Below are 26,425 nucleotides of genomic sequence, written 5' to 3'. Positions count from 1 at the left end.
CAGTACGCCCATACAGGGGCGTACTGCCTGCAACCCACCACTGGCGCAATGATTAGAATGCAGTATCACAAGCTAATTCGGCCAACTGCCAGCAGTTCAATCCTGACTGGCTCAAGATTGAGTCATCCTGAGGTCAGTAAAATGAGGACCCAGATTGTTGGGGGTAATATACAGGCAATAGACTGACTCTGTAAACTGCTTTGTGAGGGTGGTAATACTATGAAGCTTCTCTCAAATGACTAGGGCTAGTTTACCTCATATAAGCTGCAGTGCTCTGTAATGGAGGAAGTAGTAGTGACATTCCAGGTCCAAGTGTTGGCTGCACACCCACTTATTCTTCCAGGGCTTTGAGTCTGAGATATGTGTGGCTCTCGAGCTGTGAGAAGTGAGCCAGCATGACTTTCCTAATTCATATCACACTCATATTTGAAGTAGGCAGATGAAGCCCAAGGACCTCTATTGGTAAGGTACCATCAGGATTTGAACTCGGCTCCCACATCAAAGGCAGCATTCTAACTACTACATATGCAGTTGTGTGTGTGTGTGCACACACATCACACATACACATATATACACATACATCAATGGTGGGTTACGACCGGTATGCCCCTGTATGGGCATACCGGTGCTTGCTCCGGAGGGCCCACCCGCCCGGCCATTCTCCTTACTGGTATTTGAGGTTTTCAGGGCTTCTGCGCACGTGCACGGAGTGTAAGGCATCCATGCAACGCTCTGCCGAGCAGCTGGAGCATCATAGGCGGTAAGAATGCATGTGCGTGCTGCGCACGTTCATGTGGTTGTTGCCCGGCCCCGTTGCACCGTACTAGTTGCAACGGGATCCGGAACCCAACACTGACATACATATATATGAATGGTTCACTTCAGATTTCCATGGAACTGCATGCACCATTCCCTTAGTTTAAAGACAGCCTTCTAGAACTCCAGTCACTTCTGGTTTCTACCATTCTAAGTAGTGTCTGAAAACTTGCAAGCTCATGGCTTACTATTCGTTTATAAAAGATTAAAATGCACCAATCCCACCATGGATTCCTGAAGGACTCCTTTCAAATTCCGTGTTGAATAAGCTGTCTATTTATTCATATGCTTTTTGTTTGTTTCTTTAAGCTTGTTAGAATTGGTAAAAGGATAAATCTTTGTCCAAGTACCCATAGGCATTCTGAACTTCAAAAATGTCACGAGGAAGGATTTAAGTTTGCCTTAGAGAAAGTTACGCTCTTCTTTCGCTCAGCAAGGTTTCTCTTTTTTTTAGGCTTAGTTACACTTTTACTTTGATTAGACTATTTTTTCTAACATGACTGTTGCAGAAGCTGACTGGTTTAGATCTCCCACATCCCTTTGAAAAATCACAGGGAGAAAATCCTTGAACAAGCATGGGGATCTTGAGTTTTGGATATTTGCTTATGAGGGAGGTTTCTTGTGCTTTCCGGTCGTTATTGCTTTGTGTTCACATGGGATCCAAAACCTAGGTTCTTAAAAGGCAAACACGATCCCATTGCCTGCCTCCTTTCTTGAGCTTGAGTTATTTCTTCTAGACCAGGAGTGCCAGCCCTGGAATCGATCTTTTTTGTTGGAGCTTCAGGGCTCCCATATTTAGTGCCTGGGAAAACAGGATGGGGGAATAACAGAGTAGTGGAAAATTAGCCATAACAACATTCGTTTCTCTGGGAGTCAAGAGCATTTGGCCTGCACGTGGATCAGAGTGACGGGGTTGTCTCCAGTTGGGATGATGAATTGATTGGACTATATGATGGACTTGTGGATGCAGGGCTTTCGTTGGGGGTGTTACTTGGAACATGGACAGTGTTGTCATGGTGTCGTCACATGATGTATTGGGACTTCCCCCCCCCCCCTTCGCTAAACTGGAGCACTCTGTAGGCTTCAGCAAGGCTGGTGGGGAAGCAAAAATGCCTGTTTTGTAGACATTTTCTCCCTGTTTTTTTGCAAAAACGCGTGTTTTTGCCTTCCCCCAGCCCTGCTGAAGCCTGCAGAGTGCTCCTGGGGGGGGGGGGGAGGCAAAACTTTTTTTTTCTTACTTACCTCTTCAAAATCTTGGTGCGTCTTATACCCTTGGTGCGTCTTATAGTCCAAAAATACAGTAATTGTGGTTTATTCACTAAATCCTGTCTTAGTTGTGGAAAGTAGGAGTTTCATTTCTTTCATTGTGATGCTGCTGCATGTTTCCTTGTGTCTCTGCACAGAATGTAACACTTTGAATATGGTACATCCACATAGCGTCTTACAGTCCCCTTTTGAATCACACTGGGGGATCCCAACATATCTCTCCCTCAATGACCTGAAGAACGTAACAACCCCTTTTCTCATAAAAGTAATTAAAGAACTTTTTATTATAGCTCATGACTGTTTTCTTGAATTAAGAATTAATTCCAGCATATGCTTGATAAAACATTTTCAGTTTCATGTAACTGCAGTCTTTTAGTTCTTTAGTTTACTTCACTGATATATCGTATATAAGAGTCATACGATTCTTTTCAAAGAGCATCAAAATCGTCTAGTATTCAAGCTTCAATTAATCTTTAAATCACCCAGTTTTTCCAAATTGCTGTTTTCCCTGTATGTTAAACATGATGATGAGAACTGCTAGTTTCTCCTTTTCATTACTTTTCCCACCGTAGAGTTTTTGTGTGGCTTTCTAAAGACCACCAGAGGACGCCAGTGCTCTTTTGTGCACAACATGTGTCTAAACACAACAGGCACAAGCTGACCAATGAAAGAGTGTTGCTTTACTTTCCTACTTGTCATTTAATGTTCATGCCAACACACCCATTACTATCTAGAGTAACACAGAAGCTGAGCCTACACAATTTTGCTTTTCACTTACAGACTTACACAGTACTCTACAAGGCTTCCTTCCTCTCCCCATTCCCAATTGTACAGTGGATTTTTCCAAAAATTGCAGGGAAAAAGAGGAGCTGTGGCAAAAATCATTATTTATCTCCAACAGTTTTTGAATGCACAGGTTTTGTTCACAGAAATGTTGCTTTGAAGCCACTCAAACTGGTTTTAGAAAGGGATCCCCATTACGTTTTCAAATGCACCCCTGAAATAGAGCATGATACAAATGCACTCTCTTTGCAGGTGCACAGATCATGCTTCATATGTTCAATAGCTATGCCCACATGCACTTCACAAGCACGTATAAGATCCATAAAGATGTTAGAATGCACCATAGATTTTTCTCCTTTCTGGTCCCCAAGGCCTTCCTATTCTTCTAAACCACCTAACCACTCACCTCTTGAAACAAGCTGTAATGCATTTTTTCCCTAGCTTTATACACACACACATACACACACGTGCATGCGTGCGCCACACAATTAATGGCAACCTCATAGCATTCAATCTTATCCTCGCTCTTCACTGTCTTACACCTACTGCCCCACTCCCCTTCTTTCTCCTTTCTAACCTCTCCAATTTGTCTTTTGCAACATTATTGGAACAGAGGCTCATTTAGAAATAGCAGCGAAGGCACCATGAAATTGAGGGGTTAACTTACCTTGTTTCCACCACTGGCTTGACAGAACTAAATTCTGGGCAGGGAAATTAAAAAACATGTTTAACCACTAGATGGGACTCGTGCTGCAGCTAAAGATTGATACTGCTGCAACTGCAAACACTTTTTAAAAAAACTTATAAATAGAACACAGGTTGTAAAGTTCAGTAGTTCACCTACAAGCAGCCACAATTAACAAGCAACAGATTGAGGTAGATTTTTCAGTTTTATGTTTTAGGGGGAAAAAATAAGGTACTTTCAAACAGAACAAAAAAAAGGTTGAATAATGGTTCTTATGCAAAACCGAAGTCAGACAGATGTAGAAGTAGAAAATGCATGTTGGCAGTGGTTTCTCTAGATTAAGTGTGGCTGTTGTAAGATTTCCACTAAGTAGACCTAAAACCCTGCGTGTATACAAAATGGAGAGGCAAAGGCAGCATAAATGCTAATGTGCTACATTTTGCTGAAGTCGTCAATCCATCTTGTTTTAAGGTCTCTTCCGTGGACACTTTTTATCAAGTGGGGCCAATTCTATGTCTATGACTAATGGGAATAAGATTGATAATTATTATTACCTCATTTCTTTGAGACCAGTTTTGATTATTTACTGACGTCTCAATATGTTAGCTACAGATTTTTGGTTTTGCAATAACTGTGTGATTAGTATCAATCTTCAGCCATATCACAATCTAATTATATAGTCCACTCAGATATTAACCCAGATCTGGGCATTTTACAGCCTGTGGGTCATCTCCGACTCTTTCTCCCTGTCCAGCCCACAGCGGCAGTAATGGCAACCACCCTCCACCCCAGTCCTAATTTCTCATGTGGCCCCTTGGGGAAATTAATTGCCATTAAGCAAAAAGGAAATTCAAATTCAAAGCTGCAGTTTTAAACTAACCAAAACTTTTAGTATGATATCAATACTTTTTCAATTTTAATCGAATATATTAACTTTTTAAGATAAAGTGCATTTGATTTTAAAATAGTCCTACTCTTTGGAAACCTTACAGCCCCTACAACCTACTCAGGTACCAAATTCACTGAGTGTCTTCAGCTCCATCGACATGTCTCATTCGAACCTGTCAGGGTTGCTGGAACAATTAAATAAAGAATGAAAACATGAACTCCTTGATGGAAGGTTATTAGGCAAGCATCAATTAAAACACACACACAAACGATTGCTTATAACCGCATTACTTTTTACAAACTTGCTTGAGAGACCGCCTCCTGCCGATTACCTCCCTTCGACCGATTAGATCGCACAGATTAGGCCTCCTCCGAGTTCCATCCGCCAGTCAGTGCCGACTGGCGACTACGCGGAGGAGAGCCTTCTCAGTAGCAGCTCCGACCCTTTGGAACGATCTCCCCGTGGAGATTCGCACCCTCACCACCGTCCAGACCTTCCGCACAGCCCTTAGGATCTGGCTATCCCGTCAGGCCTGGGGATAAGATCCTAATTCGCCCCACCCGAATGTTGAATGAAAGTTGTGTTTTATTGTTTTATTTTTATTTATGCACTGTCTTGTGTTTTTGTTTTGCACCCCCCTTCCCATGTATTGTAAGCCGCCCTGAGTCCCCTCAGGGAAAAGGGCGGCCTATAAATCATAAATAAAATCCTAAAATCCTAAAAATCCTTGCAAACCAGAGGAAGTCACTGAAACTAAGCTTGAACACTAGACGCCAAGTTTTAGAGAAGCTGCAGCTTCTGATGTCTTTAGGGACAGCCCCACATATAAATCATAATAACGTAGAGGATAAACAAATAATGGCACAGACTTCACATTTGCAACATTATCACTTACAATATTTAACTTGATGCTAGAAACAACTTTCTCCTGGGTAGGCAAAGCTGAGGGCGCTTCCAAGATGCAAAGTTCACCTTTTAAAAGAAGAAAAGGTCATTGTCATTAGAATATATTCACTGAACTTCAACTTTCATATTCTCCTGCTTTTGCTTAGAAAGTTCTCAGCAGTTTTTCCATCTTGTGCATCTAAAATAAGCATTTCAGAGAAGAAAGAGGCAACATACTGGGATAAAAAAGAAAACCTACTCAATGGTTCATTTCTTTTCACTATTTTAGTGAACACTATTTTATTTATGTCATTTTAAAAATGACATATTTATCTTCATTCTTTTTCACAATATTTAAAGAATGGAAAAGCCATTCTGCCACTGACCATCTACTACTATATATATATATGCAGCATACTAACCATCATGTGGTTGGACTCCTTTTGGCTTACCATGTTGTGTAAATTCAATCATTTGAGGTTTGTTGAATTAACTATAGTTAAACTGTGATTCAACTTCTGCATTCAAATATTTGAATGCTGATCATAGAGTTATTTGTTTTTGCTTTCTATAGTATGTGAACCCATCTTAAGAGAGAAACTATGGTTTACAACACATACTAATATACCAAAATTTCTTTCTTTTAATTGAAGGGGCAAAATCCAAATGTAAGGACTTAACTACTGTCCAACTTCAGTTAATGACAAGGAACAGCTGCTTTTTTATAAAAAATTGTCAGAAGATTCTTATTTCTGTAGAAATCTACTGGGGCAAATGATAGCAAGCAACATTTTATTGTCAAATACTTTTGGCCATCCCCCAAAATATTCAATTAAAAACTTAACCAGAAGCCATGATATGCAAACACTGTACATATATCAGCTGACACAGTATTTGTGGAAGAGAGAAGAAACATTGATGAACTGGTACAAGTTTCATAAGGATCTAGCTCATTTTTAATTTAATATTTTAAAAATAAACTGGTTGTGGACAAAACCTTTTTCCTAGAATGTTGGTAAAAGTAAATATTTGTATGGGGCAAACTAATAAATTTTACACTGCATGATGTAATAACAGAGGAAGGTGAATGAACTGATAGCCTGTTGATGAAATGCCTTTTGTTTGTACATTTTAAGCCAATCAATCTTACTGTTCCAGCAAAGTTAAACGAAGAGAATGCAGTTAGTAATTAACCCTACTTAGAATTGTCTTACCCCCCAAAACTACCAATTTATTTAAATACAGCTTAGAAAAGGTGATTCCCCAAAACCTCTACAAATGTCTTAGTTTTTTATTTGTAAATAAGGTGCTTAACCATACATTGTGGGGAGTGGGGGAGAAGGACAGTTGTAAATAAGACCTGGAATCGTAAATGGACATTGATTCAGACATGTAGGCTGAGAAAAAGTCCAGTAGTTAACTTAGGGAACATACTTTTTATGTTCAGGACAAACTCTTATAAAACTGAAAGAATGGCAGAGTCTCATCCATCCCCAACTTCCTACAAGTAGAAATAAACACACACCTCAAAAATTCCTTGAAACGGTACACAAGAGAGTTCACTAAGAAGGCACTGTACAACTACTGTTATTTTTTTTAAAATCTTGACCTGATTGGCCATTCCTGTCCAACCTGAAAGCTTTGGTTCTGTGACAATCCCCCTCAAACAGATGCCCCCCCCAAAACATCTGATAAATTGGCCCTATGCTGAATGGCCTGAATGGATGGAATTCTTCTCCCCACCCCCCTCCTCCAGCCTCTCCCATGTAATCTTATTTATACAATATCACAGCTGGCAATAAACTAGACTGAGCCTTTATCATTCCAAGAGTTTTTAAGAACAGATGTTTAATCGTTACAACGTTTATGAAATGCTGATTAGACCCAGGGCATTAAAAATGTAGGATTTTTCTTAACTAGGCTGGTTTTCGATTATCCCTTTCATTCTGTGAAATTGTGGCTAGAGGGAGGGAGGGAGGGAGGGAGGGAGGGAGGGAGGAGTGAGCAATTTTGGGTTGTAATGAAGGAGTTATCGATCCTTATTCCAGAGGTGGCCCAGATTTTTTCCAATCATTCTATCTGCAATAAATTGTAAGCATGTGCTGAAATCCCAAGGCTTACTATAACTTTTTCATCTTTACCTTTGTATTCCCCCCCCCCCAAAAAAAATGAAGTCTGTTCTAAGAAAGCAGGAGGAAGAGTAAGGAGATGACTGCTTTTAACATCTAGGCAGGTGGTCAAGAGGACCTATTTTTAACCATCTTTGCTTTCGATAATTGGTTGTACCCTTCTCCCACCTTCCGGCCAACAATAACTTGCAACTAAACATTTCCAATAATTATTATTCATGCACATCACCTTGGAAGAATTGGAGCTCATTCCTTCTTATAGAACAACTTTGACTCAGGGATGTCATGGACTTGCATGAACTGCCCACTTCAGGTCCTTCCACAACATTTCCATAGGACGAAGGAAGTTTGACTTGGCCATTCCAAAACATTAACTTTCTCTGGTTTAACTATTCTTTGATGTCTTGCTGCATGCCCACTTTCTCTTCAGCTTCAGTTCACAGACAGAATTCATAGTTCCACGCATGGCAGAATTTATAGTTCCCCAACAATGGTCAAGGCAGAAAAGCAAGCCCATATCATGATACTGCCATCACCATGTTTCACAGACGGAATAAGGTTTTCATGCTAGAAAGTCTTTCACCACACTTCATGCTTTTTAATCAAGCCAAAAAGTTCAATTTGGTTTAACTTATATCCAGAGCACATCATGAGAAAGGCAGGGCTAGATGAATAAAAAATTGGAATTAAGATTGCCGGGAGAAATATCAACATCCCCAGATATATAGATGATACCACTCTAATGGCAGAAAGTGAAGAGGATCTAAAGAGCCTCTTGATGCGGGTGAAGAAGAAGAATGCAAAAGTTTGCTTGAAACTCAACATTAAGAAAACTAAGATCATGGTATCCAGCCCTCTCAATTCCTGGCAAATAGATGGTGAAGAAATGGAGGTAGTGACAGACTTTATTTTCCTGGCGTCCAAGATCACCGCAGATGGGGACTGCAGCCAAGAAATTAAAAGACGCTTGCTCCTGCGGAGGAAAGCTATGGCAAATCTAGACAGCATCCTAAAAAGCAGAGACATCACCCTGCCAACAAAAGTGTGTATATTCAAGGCTATGGTTTTCCCAGTTGCAATGTATGGCTTTGAAAGTTGGGCCATAAGAAAGGCTGAGCACCAAAGAATTATGGAATTTGAATTATGGTGCTGGAGAAGACTCCTGCAAGTCCCTAGGACTGCAAGACAATCAAAGGATTATCCTAGAGGAGATCAACCCTGGCTGCTCTTTAGAAGGCCAGAACATGAAGATGAAACTCAAATACTTTGGCCACCTAATGAGAAGGAAGGACTCACTGGAGAAGAGCCTGATACTGAGAAAGATTGAAAGCAAAACAAGAATGGGACAATAGAGAATGAGGTAGCTGGATGGAATCACCAAAACAGTAGGTTTGAGCTTAAATGGACTCCAGAGGATGGTAGAGAACAGGAAGGCCTGGAGGAATGTTGTCCATGGTGTCACGATGGGACAGACACGACTTCACAACTAACAACAATAATATCCACAGAACATTCTTCCAATAGCCTTCTGGCTTATCCACATGGTCTTTTACAAACTGTTGACCAGGTATGTTCAACCTGTGGCCAATGGGTTGCATACAGCCCTGGACAGCTAGTAACGTGGCCCCACATTTTAACATTATTATGTAATTTATGTACATTATTATATATTTTATATGCAGTCCAGGGTAACTCTTCTGCACTCAAGGTAGCCTAGGCAAGCCAAAAGGTTGAACACTTATGCTGTATGGCCAGCAGTATTATTTCTGGAGAGTAGTAGATTCCCTCGTCTCTAATTTTCCCTTTTAATAATCTGATAATTTCAGAGATTCACACACTTTTGCCATACATAAAGAGGCAACTTTGGTTCATTTTTCTCAATAAATAAGCAACTACAGATAGTTCTTGACTTACAACAGTTCATTTAGTGACCGTTCAAAGTTACAATGGCACTGAAAAAAAGTGACTCAGTTTTCACAGTTATGACCTTTGCAGCATCCCCAGGGTGATGTGATCCAAATCCAGCCGTTTGTCAACTGGTTCATATTTATGACGATGGTTGCAGTATCCCTGGGTTAGGTGATCCCCTTTTGCGGCCTCCTGACAAGCAACACTGTCCTATTACCCACTAAGACTATATTACTATTATTCTTCTCTTCCTTCCTAGTACCTATCTCTTCCCACATATGACTATAACCATGTTGCTTGTATCTTTAAAATTTATATTGTTTTATTTTTTTCCTAGTAAAATTTGATTGTTTATTAGTAACCTATGACTATCACTAAGTGTTGTATCTTATGATTCTTGATGAATGTATTCTATTGTTCCTTGTGTAAACTGAGAGCATATGCACCAAAGACAAATTCCTTGTATGTCCAATCACATTTGGCCAATAAAAGAATTCTATTCTATTCTATCTATGTCCATGTACTGTATGTGTGTATGTGTGTATGTGTGTATGTATGTATGTATGTATGTGTGAATCAGTGGTTTTCAAAAAATTTTATAACCTCTTCTGTAGGTATCGCCTGTTTTGTGGGAGTGGCTTGCCGTCCATGTGACTGGATGGGAGTGGCTGGGCAGCCATGTGACCGGGTGGGAGTGGCTTGCCAGCCATGTGACTGGGTGGGCGTGGCTAACTTGTAAAATGTGGTGAAACTCACTTAACAACACTCTTGCTTAGCAACCAAAACGTTGGCTCAGAAACTCTGGGATATGAAGCACGCAAGTCTTAAAGCTGTCAAGTTACAAGAGTCTTGAACTCCTAACCCTTTAGAAAAAAAAAACCCAGGGGTGTTCAAACGTGACAGCTTTAAAACTTGTGGACTTCAACTCCTAGAATTCCTCTTCTCGTTCTTCATCTTGATGATGTGCAGACGAGGGGGTGGGAGGCTGGAACCGGTTCTAAACGGCACTGTAGATTTGTGGAACCTCTTCTATAGAAGAGGTTAGAACTGGCAGGAACCCACCCCTGGTGTGAATGGTACTGCTGTCAGTTTTACTGAGTGTTAGCCATAAAGAAAATGGGGAAAGAAACAATTGCCATCTGCTTTCCAGGCATGCAAAAACTGCAAGGAAAAGATTAGCACACCTTCCCTTTGCATCTAGTACTGTAGAAATGTATCAACTGGTTATCCAGGGCTGTGACAAAAATAACATATTTTTCACAATTGGCACTTCTTTCCTCTCCTTTCCTACTGCCAGAACTATCGCTTCTTGGCCTTTTGGCTAAGATCAAGTATGTACTGCCAGAACTACAACATAGTATTCACTGTGTGTTCACATATACTGTTCAATGCTGTTTTATATGTGGAAGGTAAAATTCTAACCATGTTGCTAGGAAGCTTCCTAAGTTTTCTTCTGCCTACATCAACCTATATCATCCTTTCTGCCTCACCCCCCATTTTTAAAACAGACAAGCATGGATATTCCAACTGATGCAATTTTTTAATTTCTTTTTTCTTGTTTATATAACTCCAAAACTCAAGACGAGAAGGACATTAGTAGTTTGATTGCTTTCCTGACAGTGTATGAAATGCTTTAGAAAAGTTTATACAGAAAATCTGCGCTTGTAACTTTCGTCAGAGCTCTGGAACTCTAAAGGGCAACTTCAGCCTTCTTCTGAGTTTGTCTTGTCATATTCAGTTCAAACATCTATCGTCTTTTATAAACAAGAAATTCTCCCAGCGTACTGCAATTCCAGAACAAGAAAAAAGGATAGACACATACATATACTGAAATGAGTATATCACTGCAATACTAGCATATGCCATATGAGAGTGACTGAACAAATGAGAACCTCAAACTCTCCTAACCATGCATAAGATGCAACTTTGCATGGAAGTCTTTTTGGCCACAAAAGTCCCCATATTTGGGGACTTCTTCTTGTACATAAAAAAGAGAAGCTAACATTCAACACTCTGTAAAATTTGAACAATTAAATGTACTGACCATTAAAATCAGTCTAGACATTACTAAGTCACAGGGAAGTAAAGATTTGTTAGTTTACTCAAAACAAGTTTATTATCAAGTTAAACATACAAGGGAAGGGAAGGGAAGGGATGGAATTGAGCTGTCGGTTGTTTTTAATTTGGCATCCCCTTAATTGCGCTCTGCTTCCTATCCATTGTTCGGCTGTTCTGTAAAACTATTCTAGTCGCAGAAGCAGCATATGCCTTTGATTCTTTAAATTTTAAAACTCCAGAGGATGTCTTGAAGAGAACCCCTTGGCCTCTTTCTGCCCAGGCTGACTAGTTGCAACACAATTCTTGCCACACCTTAATCATATACTATGAGCCATATCTTGAACCTAAATCTGTCTGGCTTCCCCATATATATGTATCCCATGTTTTTCAACAATTTTTACTATGTCTTGCTTAGTGCAACTTTTCTTCTTGATTTTTGAAAAGTTCTTCTCACATCCAAGTTCACTGTTCAAGGCTTCGGTAAAGTCTTGTATCATTTTAAGTACCATCTCTGTTTTTCTCCCAAAACATTATGGGGGAAGCAATGCTGTAACCTATAAATACTAATAAAATCAAGAATACATAAACGAAAGAGAGATGCTAACAAAATGGATCAGATCTAGATAGCATTCCTGCCTAGATTAAACAAAGTAAAAAGGGGACATGAACAGCACCAATGAAGGAAAAGTTAAAGAGAGAAATGTGCTCTCTGGAGTGTTGGAATATTTCATTAGAGCCTTGCATGTGATTAGTTAAGGACAAAAGCTCTGCAATGTTTGAGGAGCCAGTTGGACTTTGTCAACAGAGTTGCATCATTTATGTACAATCAAGAGATGTTGTCATATGTAAAAACTCAGACTTTCAAAGGGAAGACTGGGAGGAGCTTAATTAATGAAAGCCTAATTAGCTACCATATTTTTGGGAGTATAAGACGCACTGAAGTTTAAGAAGCACCAAGGTTTTGAACAGGCAAATTTAAAAAAAGTTTTTGCACTCTGTAAACTTCCCAAAAACGGCCCGTTTTTCATGAAAATGGCCCCATCGTTTTCCAAAAAAAAGGCACGAATAGTCTTTAGGGCGCTTGCAGAGTGCTCCTGGGGGGGGGGGTAGGCCCCTCCCAAATGAGCAAAAAATGGCCCATTTTTCGTGAAAACGGGCCCGTTTTTTTTGTCAAAAAATTACATGCATAGTCTTTAGGAGGCTTATAGAGTACTCCTGGGGGCTGGGGGGGCAAAATTGAGCAGAAAATGACCTATTTCCCACTTATTTCTGCCCTACCCAGCCCCCAGGAGCTCTCTGAAAGCCTTCTACAGCCTCTGCATGACCATTTTGGTGAAGGGGTGGGGTTTCTGGAGGCAAAAAATGCTGTATTCAGTGTATAAGACGCACCCAGATTTTCAGCCTCTTTTTTGAGGGAAAAAGGTGCATCTTATACTTCAAAAAATACAGCCCATAAAGGAAAAAAATTTAAAAATCTGACTGTCTTTATCACTCTTTTCTAGTCTCAACAGTTCAAATAAATTTCCCCCACTAAAACACTAATTTTAAAATAAGTTTTTTTAAGTTAGTGCAAAGAAAACTCAGACTAACAAAGTTTTGTCATAAAAGTTAGAAAACAGAAAAACATGAAACTTTCCATAGATTTTTTTCCCTTTTGCTTCTGCACTCCATGCTTTAACTTTAGAGTCCATTAAGGATGTACATATTAGAAAATACATGAAAAAACATTCCAGAAATATTATGGTCCATTCAAAGCCAGGGAGGAAGACACAATATTCCTTATTACATAAATGGTCACTCCATCATCTAGAATCCATCTTCTATTTATTTTGTCACACTTGCATCCAGCTTGCAAAGAATTTATAGCTGCCCACATTTCATCTTGTAGCTTCTATCTTACGGTTCTGACAACCAAAAATCTGTAATTTGCTGGACCATCTTTGATTTTGCAGTTTTAATATATACAGCACAGGGGTGGGTTCCTGCCAGTTCTAACCTCTTCTATAGAAGAGGTTCCTCAAATTTACAGTGCCGTTTAGAACCGGTTCCAGCTCCCCCCCCCCCGGCCCATCCGCACATCATCAAGATGAAGAGTGAGAGGAGGAATTCTGGGAGTTGAAGTCCACAAGTCTTAAAGCTGTCACGTTTGAACACCCCTGGGTTTTTTTTTCTAAAGGGTTAGGGGTGCAAGGGTCTTGTAATTTGACAGCTTTAAGACTTGTGTGCTTCAAATGCCAGAGTTTCTGAACCAACATTTTAGTTGCTAAGCAAGAGTGTTGTTAAGTGAGTTTCACCACATTTTACAAGTTGGCCACACCCTCCCAGTCACATGGCTGGCAAGCCACACCCACCCAGTCACATGTCCTGAAAGCCACACCCATAAAGCAGGCCACACCTATAGAAGAGGTTCTAAAAAGTTTTGAAACCCACCACTGATACAGCACTACAGTACTGTAGAAACTAGACTTCAAGTAAAGGTTTTTAAGTACTCAGAAAGTGACAAAAACCATAATACAATGGATAGAACCAGTGATTATGAAATGAATTCTGATTTATACACTGCCCAAAAAAGGAAGTAAAATCATTCTGAATCCTTCACTTGATATAGCAAGTATTTGTTTATGCCAATTCACATACCACATACACACACAAACTCATACTTGTATACATACCCTTTTTGCCTATCTGCTACTCTCTTCTGGAGTAATCAATGTTATGCAAAAATAATAATAATTTAAAATGTAAGATGAACAAAAAGGAAATATATATATACATACATACATACATCCAACTGCTTTGGTCTTTAACTTCTCAACCCATTCATTCTTTTTTCATGTGTAATTTATTATTGGATCCTCATTCATTCTTTCTATATTACTAAACCACTTCAATATTCTTTTGTACTGGGTTTTTGTTCAATTCATCTTCAATATCCATTCACTAGTGACCTTATCTCTTCTTATTTTATTGCAAACATTTATTGAGTACTTTCTTGCTTTCATCCCCTCAGCCCCAATATATATTTCTATTTCATATAAGACAGTAGAGGCAGAACATAGTTTTATACACAACCCATTTTCACTTCTGACAAACATTCCTGCCTTTGCACATTTAAAACAATTCTCCATTCATTTCTCCAGGAAAACATTCTACCAAATTATACAAATTCATCTGCTTTCTCTAATTTTTCAATATATCTACGTGTTTGGAGTTTATTCAATTTGTAGGCCGCCCTATTCCCCGAAGGGACTCAGGGCGGCTGAACAAAACCAAGGGAGGGGAAATTACAAAAGTAAGACAAAGACAATCAAACAATACAAACAGTTTAAAAACACAACAGACACAGCAATTTCGAGTAGGGGGGGAACTCAACCCCAGGCTTGCTGTAAAAGTATATACTGTATACCTATATAGTATAAACATGTGTTTGGATCTGAATGTGTGTGCGTGTGTCTGTGCACGCACACACACACAGAACAATTTGCCATTATTCACTCTATCTTCCCTGTCAAAAAAAATTACTTCGGCCTTTGACTCATTAATTTTCAGATCCAGACTTCCTCTTGCATCATACAACTAATATTTACTGGAAATTATTCACATGCTTAATCAATAACATGGCATTCTCTGCATACAAAAGTACACACACCTTGGCATCCTGATCAACAAACCTCTAATATAATTGCAAGCATTTCTTATACATTTATCCATAAGCTATCAGATGTCCTTGTCTTACTTCCTCCTAAATGTCAAACCGTTTGCTAAATTTTCCTTTTTTATGTTTCTGGGTGCCTTTGAGTCAATGACTACATGGATAAGGGCTTGCAGTTTTCCTGGAAACATCTTTCAGACATAGTCAATGAGAAATAAACTCCATAATTTAATATTCTTTCAACATTCTTGTAGCATTCGTAATTTCCTTTTCATCATTTCTTTTTCTTGACATTTATAGCACTTGTTTCAATTCCATTTTTTGACGTATCACTATCATTCTCACACAACTCTTTAATATACTTCTTTTAATATTCCCTCACTTCAAATTATTTCTGCATTTTTAATTCCATTCATTCCACTGAAGGCTCCTTCATTTATTCTTTCACTCACACCTAAAATGCATACTACTATCCAATATATACTGCATTAGGAAGCATTTCGTTTTCAATATTATTCCCAGAATTTCAACATTACAGAAAAAGTTGCAATAATGCAACTCTAGTACTTTTATGTCAAAACATGTGTTCATTCAAAAAGCCGAGGTGATTTGAATAAAATTGTTTAGGAAATAAAATGGTAACAATGGCACACAGATACATAATTTAAATATTCTCCATTAATATTTGGACTCATTGCTAAGGCTCAGTAAGATTCCTGAATTTTTAAGAACCTTGTATTTAGGTCCTAAGCTAATCTACTATTTCAATTATAGCCCTTTCTCCAGATCTTAATAGTAATTGAGACTTTTAAAAGACTGAGGCTCAATTACAAGGTGGATCTAACATTTATGAAATAAGGACAATTAGGCTATCAATGGGATCTTGACATGTTATTTGACTGTTCAATTGCACCCAGGAAGAACCATAACACACCCATTATATATGAGACAAAACATTGGTAGATACATTCTTTATCCCATGATGACCACACCTGAAAATTAAGACAACTACTGGTCTGGCTTTAGCTATTATTATAATACATATGGAAGTAATGCTTAGATACAATAACAATTAATTATATTAAAGAAAACAATGGCTTTTAAATGCTTTATAAGGGTTAGTAGATCGTCTGTGTAAGTTCAAATATTTTGAGAGACTGTGAAAAAACTCATCATTTCAGTCAATAGAAGCAAGTGACCTACCGTATTTTTCGGAGTATAAGACAGACCATTTTCCCACAAAAAAGAGGGTGAAAATCTGGGTGTGTCTTATACACTGACTACAGCATTTTTTTGTCTCCTGACACCCCCCCCTGCAAAAATGGCCATGCATAGCCTTTAGGAGGCTTCCATAGTGTTCCTGGGGGCTGGGGAGGGCAAAAATGAGCGGAAAATGGGCCATTTTTTGCTCGTTTTTGCCCCCCCCCAGCACTAGGAGCACTATGCATGCCCTTTTTTGACAAAAAACGGGCCCATTTTTGCAAAAAATAGGCCTTTTTTTGGGAGGTCTGCAGAGTGCAAAAACTTTTTTTTTAATTTGCCTCTTGGTGCGTCTTATACTCCAGTGCATCTTATACTCCAAAAATATGGTAAATACTGAATATCGCCAAAGAAATGTTAAATTAGTCCAACCAATTAGCAAGCTTGTTTCTGTAGCCCTCTGTTTAATCAATAGCTACATTTTTCTCATTTGTATTTCACTAGGGCCATTCTGCTAGCGGTCTTCTCACTGGTTCCTTGGTTTTTGCTGTAGTAGTCAGCTCTACTTTCACAGAGACATCTTCAGTTTGCCATACCACCTCCAGAAGTTACTCTCTTCCCCAAAACTTATTTTCAGCAGGCTGTTTTCCCAACATAGAATCACTTTCATGGTGCTATCATTATTACATTTTCCTTATCTTTTTTTCATATTTAGAACGGCATTATTAATCACTGCCCTATCCCAGATAGTGGACAAGAAGCATGCCCCATCCACTTCTCAAAATTAGTGCTAAATAAATAGGCATAATCGAACAAAGAGCATTTAACAGCATTTGTTTAGACTTGGCACTAGTTTCTAAATAAGAACTCAGTTCATATAGTGACAAGAAATCCCACTGGCACATCCATTATATAACAGACATGAATTTAGTTGAATGTAATTATTTCTCACATTTGGACATGATCCCCACCAGGGACTTGTGGCGTAATTCATCCATCATTATGCCAAAATAATGCTAATGAGAACAAGCGTTAAAGTGCCTCAGCGATGACTGAGTAATGCTGGAAGGTATTTATTTATTCATTAAGTTTCCATAGCCACCCAACCCAACCAAATGATTCTGGGCGGCTTACAATTCTAAAATTATAAAGCAATTTAAAAACATTAAAACAATAAAAACATCCACAAGCTAAATGTGTTGTTAGAAAGATTTTTCCTCTCTTTTTTAAGGTAGCAAAACTTTGAAAGAGAGAGAGAGAGACACACAGAGAGAAACTCAAGAACACTCTGTAGCATGGAAAACATCCCCTCTACAATTTTACTACATTGTCCTCAACTTACAATGACAATTGAACCCAATATTTCTGTTGCTAAATGAGACAGTTATTAAGTGAACTTTGCCCAATTTTACGATCTTTGTTGCCAGAGTTAAGTGAGTCACTGAAGTTGTTAAGATCGTAACATGGTTGTTGAGTGAACCTGACTTCCCCATTGATTTTGCCAGACAGTTGCAAAGTGATCACATGACCCCAGGATACTGCAACCGTCATAAAAACGAACCAGTTGCCAAGCATCTGAATTTTGATCACATGATCATGGTGATGCGGCAATGGTCATAAGTGTGAAAAACGGTCATAAATCACTTTTTCAGTGCTGATGTGACTTTGAATGGTCACTAAATGAACTGTTGTAAATTGAGGATTATCTGTATAAATTATCAAATAATACTGTTGTGGTAGAGGAAGTTATGTGGCCCCAATAAATCTCCTGTCAAACAAGTTACTCTTAAGAGCCGAAGTGGCGCAGTGGTTAGGGTGCAGTACTGAAGGCCACTACAGCTGACTGTTATCTGCAGTTCAGCGGTTCTAATCTCACCGGCTCAAGGTTAACTCAGCCTTCCATCCTTCCGAGGTGGGTGAAATGAGGACCCAGACTGTGGGGGCAATATGCTGACTCTGTAAACCGCTTAGAGAGAGCTGAGAGCCCTATGAAGTGGTATATGTCTAACTGCTATTGCTATTATGTGTTTGAAATATCAATATCTCTTTTTGAACTATTCAAATTGCATTTTACCTTCACTGAAAATACTTACTACACGAAGCCCACCATGCCTCATAATTTTCTTAATCAACAATACAGAAGTAGTTTGCAACTATTATTATTGGTCTACACCAGTTCAGCCGGTTCTATTCGGTTCAGGCGAACCGGTAGCAGTGGCGGCGGGAGACTCCGCCCACCCACCTGGATGTCATCACATCCCGTTTCTGTGCATGAAGGAAGGTCACGGGCTCACATATGTGAACTGGTAGCAAAAGTAAATGGATTTCTCCTCTGGAATTTTCTGAAGTTTCCCTTCCAAGTATTACACAGACTTCACTCTGCTTAGGTTCTAAATCCAGAAACGATGATATTTTTTATTAGTGCTTTTTACAGCACTATTAGAATCAACCAAAATGAAACAAAAGAGTATGCAAGCATTTGAATTTTTCAGAAATTTTAATTAGGTAATTACATTACAAAAAAAGAAGAGAAGAGAGAAGAGACCAAAACAGCTCAAAAATTAAGTCAAAAGTTACGATCACGAACACAAGAAAATTAAAGCTAATCGTGTAAAAAAAAATCTGTGCTTGCAATCTGTTTATAATGCAACAAGTTCGCAACTTGTTTACATTATGATCACTAAGTGGCTTCTTAAAGTTTACGTCTTGGAAGATATTTGCCTGCTTTCACTTCTAGCCTTTACCGAAGGGATTTGTCTGCTTTCACTTCTAGCCGTTGGTGCAGCCAGCAAGATGGCCTCTTGCTGGTTGCACCAACGATCATTATCAAAGATGTCGTTTGGATTTCAGTATACAGTGCATGCCTGAGGTCATTACACGCCTCCTTAAACAAACAGGGATCCACGCCAATTGATAAATCATTTACAAGGATAAGTCAAAAGTGAAGAGCGAGAGATTAACCAGGTCACCCCCTGTCCTGACTGAATGACGTGTCGGAAGAGCTGAACCAGCAGATCCTAGAAACATAGCCAATAAGATCCCCATGAGCAGAGGAAAATGCATGAGAAATGCATGAGACAACTTTTTACCAGCCTGGATTAGCAGCTAAACTATTTAGCACTGAACTCAGCGACCGACGATTGGTACTTTGCTCAAACATAAAAATCTCATATGATTTTAGTCACTCATTCCAACATGAGATGTGAAAGACAGAACTTGAAAAACAGTCATAGGAAGGAAACAACACAGGGAAAATAGCAATCAGTATTTCTTAAAACTCTTTCTCCCTTCCTTCATCAAAGCTACACCTGCTATCCTTCAACGCTGACTGGAAAAACCTCTTTTAATGGTAAAACGGGGAATATGGAAAAGAAAAGAACAGAAATTGTTAGGGCTAGAACATAAAGGAAGAACTATAAAGCATAGATCAATATTGTAAATGTTTCTGACTGCAGTAATACAGGTAGTCGACTTACAAGCACAAATGACCCCAAAGTTTCTGTTAAGTGCAACAGTTAAGTGAGTTTGCCTCATTTTATGACCTTTCTTGTTAGAGTTTTTAAGTGAATTACTGCAGTCGTTAAGTTAGTAACACAGCTGTTAAGTGAATCTAGTTTCCCTATTGACTTTGCTTGACAGAAGTTTGCAAAAGGTGGTCAGATGACCCCAGGATACTGCAACCATCATAAATATGAGTCAGTTGCCAAGTATTTGAATTTTGATCATGTGACCATGGGAATGCTGCAATGGTCATTATGTGTGAAAAATGATCATCAGTCACTTTTCTCAAGGCCGCTGTTACTTTGAACAGTCACTAAACAAACTGTTGTAAGTTGAGAACTATCTGTAATGCTATAACGTTTACAGAGAAGTCTTTAAAAAACTCTGGGGTTGGAAATGTTCTCAGGGTCAATATTTATGAATGTAAAATATTTACATCCTCCTTTATTTATGCACAAGAATCATGAAATAGGATGGCTGGATCCCTTGACTGTGGTTATGATTTAATTTCTGCTTTATACTCAATTGTATTATTTAGGCTCGAGTTTCAAAAGCAATTGCTGGCATGAGCCAAGCATCAACATATGGACTGTATTGTTTATATGTTGACAACACTGAAAATGGCACTTGAGGATATCCTATTCTCCTGAGATGGTTTTTTTAAAATTACTAGTCAAAACAAATGTTACATTCAGAAGAAAAAGTTGAGTTCAGGATTAAAAATATTTGCAACATTTTCTTACATGCAATGTGAGGATTTGCAGACTGCCAACCTCAGCTTGATGTTCCTACCACTGAAAGAATAAGTTTAGGGTCTACTTTAAGCTCTAAATCTAGAAATAGCAAAGTAATTTATCCTAGTCCTAAAACAAATTTTGTTACTCTGGCTTCCTCAATATGATTTTTTAAATTTAAAATTTAAAATAAATTTGTCAAGCGATTTTTCAAAATGTTGCAACCTTAGTGAGCGCTTCCATTAAATGTTGGCCAAGATGGCTTTCCAAAACAGTTGTCCATTTAGTGCAGCCAACCATAAAAAAAGCCATTTCCCAGAACAGGAATGGTGAGGCCTAAGGAAAGGAACTTGTTTAAGAAGTGGAATGCAAGGCAGATGTAACATGTGGGCTCCAAATGACTCCAACGCTTGGCCTTCCTTTTTGTTTTCTGTTTTGCAAAATGATGAGACTAAAAGGAAAAGAATTTGTGGAAAAACCGAATGCAGCAGTGGAATGGGAATAAGAGGACAGGAAAGTATTGGAGCACTAAAAGTATTGTATATTTGCCTCTATCTATCTATCTATCTATCTATCTATCTATCTATCTATCTATCTATCTATCTATCTATCATCTATCTATCTATCTATCATCTAAAAGCGAAAACCACTCACGCTGCATCACGAAATCTCCAGAACCGCAAAACCTACAAATCTGAAATGTGGCACATATGATCCTGTCTTCTAGGTGCTCGCTTAGAAAGGATTTCTCAAAATGACCATCAGATCATTAGTATTACTTATATTATTATTAACATGCTCTGATGCTAAGGAGTTCTGCTCACACCTCCCCACCTGAGAAGATCTATGTTCAAACTGCCACGGGCGTGGCCAGCACCTGACCCATCCGGCCTGCTGACTGGAGAGGAGCCTGAGGGAGAGAAAGAGATAAGGTAGGGGAGGTTTCTATGGGGCAAGCCTGAAGGAGAGAAGGGGATAGAATTAAAATAACAGAGTTGGAAGGGACCTTGGTGGTCCTCTAGTAAAGCATATAATAAAAGTTGTTTCACAGTAGGGAAATGTATAAAGTTCAGAGTGCAACCCCTACCCATAAAAAACAACAACTATGGAAAACATAAATGCTAGGCAAAACTAACATTTTAAACAAACAAACCCTACACTTCTCTTAAAGTAACATATACCACAAACATCATTTCCCATACTCTCCTCTAGCTGTCCTCTCAAGGCTCCTTATGGCCCCTTTATCCTCTGCCTCTAACATTCCTATAACCCGCAACTTACCTGGATGGGTGAGTCTATCAGAATTAAGCACTATTTTTAGCCAGCCTAGATCTCCCTTCCATTCAAGGCATGACTCAGAAGCCACAGAATAGTAGTCTAGCAGTATTGGGACTAAAGGACGTGCCCCTTATGGTCTCCAGGAGCAGATGGATGCTCTCCGATTACTTGAGGATCCTTTGGAATTCTTTCAAATTAAAAAACTATCTTCAGTGGATTGTACCTGAAAATTACTCTCTCTCTCTTCCCACATCTCTCTCTCCCTTCCACGCTCTCTCTCTCACACACTTACATGCATAATGTTGTACTCATTTACTTTACAAAAAAAGTTTTAAACCATGAAACATGGCTACATTTCTTCCTCCTCGATTTTGATCATGTTTTGCCTGATCACATCCCTTTATCTCATCAGTAATCTTTGTGGGCCTGCAGTAAATGACTTTTTACAACCAGCGCAGTCCCAGGGTGACATACCAGCCATTAGTTATTTCAGAATAACTTATATGTGCGGCGGCTAATTCAATCCATTTGATGAAAGTAGGCAATGAAGGATTTATGGGCTGTTTTCTATTTTAATTAAAAGAGAACCAAATAACTGTTTCTGTGTTATGAGATTTTGGATGGGAGATCTAAAAGAAAAGGGAGGGTATTTGTGTTTCTTCACTGTGCCTCTTTAATTGTAATCAGATCCAACAGGTAACTTATTAAGCCCTTTGCCTTTTGCACTGCAAAGGGATAAGAGCAGGTAAAGTCCAGTAATTCTTTAACTAGGAGATGGAGCATTTCTTTAGTTGAACAACAAATACTCTTTTGTTTCTTTGGCTCAAAGTTGCTGACCGGATTATCTGCTACACAGTCCATAATACCTCAAAGTAAAGATTGTTAATGTTGCCAAAAAGACAACAAATGCCCTTTTGTTTCCTTGGCCCAAAGTTGCTGACCCAAGTATCTGCTTCGCAGCCAAGTACTACAATGGAAAGAGCATCTGCTATGGCAAAGATAGACTTTGATAATCTGTTCCTTCACTATGCGAGGGCTTTGAGAAGATTCTTTCCTCCAGTTTGTATCTTGCATTTGTGGGAGGAAGCATTGCCATGTTTTCCTTCTCCAGATTTTAGAGCAGCTTTCTTTTAGTTGCTGTTTAAGATTGTTTGTAGAATGCAAAAGTCCTCCTGGGATATCTGGAATATTTTTACTTTTGTTCTCCAGCAGCTATGAGGACAAAAAGATTTGGTTTGGAAAACTAGCTGCAGTCTCATCCAAATTGTAGCTGAAGTCTATCCTTAGTCTTCCATGGAACTCCTCAGTTGACATGCCAAAAAAAATGTTCGTAATCCCTGAAAGATGTTACAAAAAAAAAAAAAAAGGCTTGATTCTAGCCAGTATATATCAATTGGGTTAGATAAGTAACTAGAAAAACATAATTCATCAACCAGATGTGTTGGATTTCAACTGCCATAATTATTCAATTACCACATCCCTAGATCACATAAGGCCACTGCATTCGAAGGGGGCAATATAATACAATACCACAGTTGGAAGGGACCCTGGAGGTCTTCTAGTCCAACCCCCTGCCTAGGCAGGAAACCCTATCCCGTGCCAGACAAATGGCTATCCAACATCTTCTTAAAGACTTCCAGTGTTGGGGCATTCACAAGAGACAAGCTGTTCTACTGATTAATTGTTCTAACTAGCAGGAAATTTCTCCTCAGTTCTAAGTTGCTTCTTTCCTTGATTAGTTTCCACCCATTGCTTCTTGTTCTACCCTCAGGTGCCTTGGAAAATAGTTTGACTCCCTCTTCTTTGGGCAATTCTAGGAAGATGATTTCAGAAGAATATAAAATGCATCCAACTTCCATCAATATGTATGTATGTATGTATGTATGTATGTATGTATGTATGTACACACACTCAGCTGATAAGGAGGAGAACCTTGTGGCTTAGTGGTTAACACATCTGCCTAAGATGTAATACAGCACAGGTTTGAATCCCAGTAAGAATATGGCTAGCTGATGAGAGCTAAATAGCTTGAAATAGATCTAGTCTCCCTTTATTTATTTATCAGCACAAATACAACACACACACACACACACACACATTAATGGGATGAGCAAAATGTTTTTATAACATGTAAAAGATTCTCGGTATTTTCAAAATCTGGTTATTAAAGTATCAAGTTAAAATCTAATAGTAAAAGTAAATGGCCTGAGTTTGGGTGGGAAAACAGAAGAGTCTAGAGTGGGTTCATTAAGAAACATCTTTATTGAGACAGAACCAGTGCCTTCTAATATGAGATCACAATACTTTTTTCACGTCTGTTCAACTGTATCCGATTCTCATTAACTGCCTGGAAAACTGCAAATCTTCTTGACAAGGTTTTTCAGAAATGCTTTGCCATTGCCTCCTTTCTAGGATTGAGAAAGTGACTGGTCCAAAATCACTCAGCTAGCTTTGTGCCTAAGATGGGACTAGAACTCATGGTCTGATTGCTAGCCCGAAGCCTTAGCCACTACTCCAACTGGCTGTTAGATCACAGTACTGTATAGCAAATTATTCAAAACATTAACGATAAAATACAAAATAGATAAGAAAAGATCATTTGTAGATCTCATTTCAGTTCATGAAAGAATACAAAAGCTTTCAGGTTATTGCTTTTTTATATTCATATAGAGTGTTACCCTTAATACCAAGCTAGCAAAAATCAAACTGATTACAGTTACTGCAAAAAGCTCTGAAGCATGCACGCACTTCATAGGGTATTATTTGTTAAATATTTGAAAAACAATAGTTTATTGATATACTGAAAAATAAATTGAAAGAAGTGTAACTTTTTGTATATTTTTGAAAACACAATTGTTTTTCTGAGTCCCCTTCGGGGGGAAAAGGGCAGCATATAAATAAAATCAACATTCAACATTCAACATTTCGTCAAAAAAGCTACTTGCATGTGACAAATTTAAAGTAAAGAATTTGGACATGGTATCTTAACCCCAGGTTTCACTTCCTAAATGGAAAAGCAAAGAGGGAAGTGAATAGTTTTGAAATAAAACTCAAGTATCTAATGGGAGGAGCACAGCTGTAAGCCACATCCTGACTGGGTCGCGATACTTATAGCTGGTATAAAAGTCCCTCTTAAGTAAACTACCTACCAGTTTAAACCAACATTATTAGCTTTGCACATTAATAAGCAAAATCTCTTCCCTATTCTCCTGTGGTTCCTTTCTTATTCAAAGCTTAAACAGTTTAGATCCAGATTTGCCACTCTAAAAGTAGACAACCCTCCCCTCCTGTCTATAGAGGAAATTGGAGTTTTCCTGCTGAGGAATAGGGTGGGTTGGTGATTTCTCACTCTCTTTAAGTCTTCAGGCCAAATCCCAGGCTTTTGCAATTGTTCCCCTCACAAAAGAAATCAGTGAAAGTCATCACCTCACTCTTTTTCTCCAACCTTAGTGGATCTCCTCTGATCTCAGCATATCCATAGCATTAAATACAAATATTCTTCTTCACAAGGTCAATTTTGCAAAAATCATAAGCTACATCTGCACAAGTGAAATGCCAGAACCTGCAAGACCTATAACATTATTAATTCCATCAATAGTAAGAACTTCCCAAGTACATAAGGTAGCATAGTGGAAATATGCCTTTGGTTTATTTCACATTCCTTAAAAAAGCCTGCTATCTTCCAAAAGATCATTCAGGCCGCAATAAGTGTAAAATTCTGAGTTCTCAATTCTACCGTTTAACTTAATTAATTGTCAAAATGAATTGTTACTTTACATTTCTAAATAGTTTGTTGAAAACAGTATTAGATTAAACATGCAATAACATGAACTACAAATTAATTCACACTACAAGCTAATACTCACTTAAGCATTAATCCAAATTCCATTAGTACTAATTTTTTAGACTTTCCAGTAAGATATAGTTTTAAAGTTAACTTCCTTGGTATATTCAGACTGAATATAGCACATTTAATATTTTTTTTAATCCTGCAAATCTCTGTATTCAAGCAGTGTCATTTTGCCAGATCTGTGAAGACAACAGCCTCCCCATGACTGCTGGAATAAGGCCTTTTAAGTCAGCACAGGAAGGGTATCATAGGGGTTTTCCACTGATGCTAACAGTATCTTTAATTTTAGCATACAGCAGGGCAAAAGTCTAAAAGATTTTCCTAGACATTATCAGGAACCGTTTGATAAATATTCACCTGCCATGCAGTTAGTAAGACACCGCAGGAAAATGGTTAATTACCATAGTTAAAGGTTAACTGAGAATTAAGTCATGATTCTGATTTTGAAAATGATAGTCTTAAGATTTCAGACTGCGCTCCGACACTTGACACTAAGGCTCCAGACAGCAGAGGTTGGAACTTGGCCAAAGAAACCCTACTTCCTAAATAATTTCATTTCAGTCTATTTGCCATCTTTCACGTAATTAACCTATAGAGCAGATCTGGCCTTTTTGCAGCCCACAGGCCACATCTGGCACTTTAACTGTTCCTGTCCAGCTAGTGACAGCGGGGGATAGCAATGCGTCCCCCCTCCCACAACAGCCCCAGTTTCTTATGTGGCTCCTTGGGAAAATTTATTGCCCATCCCTGCTGGAGTAGTTGGAAGCCTGAAAGGAAGATAAACCAAAAAC

At 38.7% G+C, this 26,425-nt stretch overlaps 1 long non-coding RNA gene across 1 annotated transcript in view; it reads right to left on the bottom strand.

Annotated features, from left to right (window-relative positions):
* LOC148049651 (uncharacterized) overlaps nt 1-26,425 on the bottom strand; it is a 61,519-nt gene that overhangs the window by 4,914 nt on the left and 30,180 nt on the right. The window contains exon 2 of the long non-coding RNA XR_015697474.1: nt 5,335-5,411. This is a non-coding gene — a long non-coding RNA (uncharacterized LOC148049651). The remainder of the gene's footprint in view (nt 1-5,334; nt 5,412-26,425) is intronic.

This window comes from Thamnophis sirtalis, unplaced genomic scaffold (genome assembly GCF_051295495.1).
Source record: "Thamnophis sirtalis isolate CommonGarterSnake01/CBP01778 unplaced genomic scaffold, rThaSir2_p1.2 scaffold_1, whole genome shotgun sequence".
Taxonomy (NCBI): Eukaryota; Metazoa; Chordata; class Lepidosauria; order Squamata; family Natricidae; genus Thamnophis; species Thamnophis sirtalis.
Note: the sequence above shows the minus strand (reverse complement) of the source record. Positions and strands in the feature narration are given on the sequence as shown.